This window comes from Lepisosteus platostomus, chromosome 2, assembly GCF_059453375.1.
Source record: "Lepisosteus platostomus isolate fLepPlt1 chromosome 2, fLepPlt1.hap1, whole genome shotgun sequence".
Taxonomy (NCBI): Eukaryota; Metazoa; Chordata; class Actinopteri; order Semionotiformes; family Lepisosteidae; genus Lepisosteus; species Lepisosteus platostomus.
Genome location: NC_142612.1, coordinates 52838089 through 52841095, shown reverse-complemented (window position 1 = coordinate 52841095; position 3007 = coordinate 52838089). Strand labels below are relative to the sequence as shown.

At 39.3% G+C, this 3007-nt stretch overlaps 1 pseudogene; it reads right to left on the bottom strand.

Moving 5' to 3' along the window:
- Positions 1 to 223: 223 nt before the first annotated feature.
- Positions 224 to 1157, bottom strand: LOC148676481 (olfactory receptor 2AT4-like; annotated as a pseudogene).
- Between the last annotated feature and the right edge of the window lie 1850 nt (positions 1158 to 3007).

Genomic DNA, 3007 nt, shown 5'->3' with positions numbered 1-3007 from the left:
TCAATTATACAAGAGTAAAACAATTTTATTTATAAATTCTTAGGGAGTGATGTATTTTTCTTACCATAAATTCCACAGTCATATCATGTGTGTAAAATTTCAAAAATATGGTTGTCAGAGAAATGTTGTCGTTGTCTGAGATTCTTCTTTTGAACTATTAGCAATTGAATTATTACCATGTGTCTTATAGACTTACAACATTTACAACATTTTTGGTATTGTGCTAGAAAGGAGCCTGTATTCTAAAGTATCTGTGAATTGCTGCCTTGATTTTTTCATTTCTTAAGCTGTAAATGATGGGGTTGACAAATGGAGTGAGGAAATAATACACTGAACCAATGAAGATGCGTGCATCAGGAGGAACTCCCCACTCCCATTTCAATATACACTACAGCACCAGATACATAATACAGAAAGACGACAGTCAGATGTGAAGAGCACATTGAGAAGGCCTTCTTACGGCTTTCCACAGTTTTCATTTTTATCACTGACCACACAATTCTGTAGTAGGACCACACGACAAACAGGAAAGGAATGTAAATTACAACCATAGCAAGAAACAGAGCAAAGTTCACTTGTGCTGAGACATCACCACAGGCTAATTACATTACAGTCAGGTAGTCACAGACAATGTGCAGGATAAGGTTTGATCCACAGTATGACAAGGTGCTTGCCAGTACTACAGATGTTAAGGGCACAAGGAAGCCCAGCAACCAGACTGAGGATATCATTGTAATGCAGACCTTGGTATTAATGATGATGTTGTAATGCAGAGGTTTAACTACAGCAACATATCGGTCATAAGCCATGACTGCAACGAGGAATACTTCAACAACTGTAAATGAAATAAAAAGATACATCTGCACAAAACAATTTGAGAAGGATATGGTCCTGTCATGACCAGAAAGCACTAATAACTTGGGTATGACAGTAACGGTCAGTAGAACATCTGAGAGAGCCAAGTTCCAGAGGAAGAAGTACATGGGAGTGTGGAGCCGGTGGTCCAGGGCAAATAACACTACAATGAGCAGATTATCCAGGAATGTGGCCAGGAAGAGGATGAGGAAAACGATGAAGAGGGCAGTGTAGTGCTCCTGCAGACTTGGCACTCCAACAATGATGAACTCAGAGTGTAGGGTGACATTGATTCCTCCCATTGGTCGTTGTCTCAGCAGCTCTGGCTGGGAAAAGGTTGCCAAAGAACAACAGGGCTATTACTGGTTTGAAGATAGAGTCATTTAGAAATTTTAAAGAATATGAAGTTATGTAAAGATAAATTATGTAATATTATTTCTTATTTTAATATCATCCACACATTTCCATTCATTACTTATAATTTCTGCATAGGAAAGATTATTATTTGAAGAACTTTAATATCAACAAAAACTAAACTATGTATACAGCCCTTTGTCATAGCAATTTTAAATATCACCATTGAAGGTGGCTTCTTAAAGTGCTTTACAGAATGACAACAACAATAAAAATTATACAAGATGTGCACAAAGAGAATACACAATGAAAGGAGATAGTAGATGGGGGTATTAAATGCAGTAGGAGCAGAAGTGTAAAGAACAATCTAAGTAAAGGCTCTTCTAAAGAAGAAGGTTTTGAGTCTTGATTTGAAGGAGTTTAGAGAAGGTGACTCTCTGATATCCTTGGGGATAGAGTTCCAGAGCTTTGGGGTATAACAGGAGAAGGCCCATAGAGTGTGGACACGCTTGGGGGACAGATAGCAGACCAGAATTAGAAGAGCGAACGTAGTGAGGTAGAGAGTAAGACGATCGTAGCTCAGACAGGTACTGGGTGCCAAGACAAGAAGAGCCTTGTAGGTAACATGAGGGTTTTGAAGTCAACACAGAACTTGACAGGAAGCCAGTGTAAGGATTCCAGCATAGGAGTTATGTGATCACTTGCATTAGACCTGGTCAGGATGCTGGCTGCCAAATTTTGGACACACTGGAGTTTGTTGAATGTTGGGTTTAGAAACCCCAGCGGGTAATGTGTAACAGTAGTCAATTTGAGAGAAGGCAAATGTGTTCATCAGCTTTTTAGCCACAGTTAGTGATAACATAGGATGTAGTCTGGTGATATTTCAGAGGTGAAAGAATGATGTTTTTATAATATGTTTTACATGTGGTTCTAATGTCAAGACTGAATCAAATATCACTGCAAGTGTTTCAATTTAGACTGAAGTACAGTACCATCCACAGATAGGGTCACAGCATTGGCTTTACAAAGTTGATGGGGTGTGCCAATAAGCATGATTTCAGTCTTGTTGAAGGAACATTTTGAGTCATTTACCGACAGCTACATCAGTGTCAGGTTTGGTATGGATGTAGATTTGAGTATAGCCAGCATAGAAGTGATAGTTGAGGCCATATGATCTTAAAAGCTGACCAAGTAGAAACCTGTAAATACTGAAAACTAGGGGGTGCAGTATCGATCTGAGAGGTAAGACTTCATCCATTTGAGAGCAGAGTCAGAAACTCCAAACACAGTCTCAAGATGAGAAAGTAAGATATCACGGTTAACAGTGTTGAAAGCAGCACTGAGGTCAAGAAGAATGAGGATAGAAAGAGAACCACAATTGTAAGTGACTTTGACCAGGTCAGTTTCTGTGCTGTGAAGTTGTCGGAAGCCAGATTAGAGGGTTTCGAAAAAGATATTTGCAATTTAACTGAACTGTTACCATGCATTCTAGAATTTTTGCAGATGGGGTGAAAATTGTTTAGATTGTCCAGAGCCATGTTTGGTTTTTATGGTATGGGGGTAATGGCAGCAGTTGTGAGTACTGTTGGAACAACATCTGTGCTCAAGGATTCATATATTATACAGAGGACACCAGGGCAGAGAGAACTGACACAGGACTGAAATAAAGTTGTGGGAATGGGATCTAATAGTTAGGTGGTGGATTTCATATGCAAAACCAGTTTACTGATGGATGTAGAGTCAGGAAGAGAGAAGTTGAAGAGAAGGGAACCAGTAAAGTTAGGCAAAAGGGAGGAGG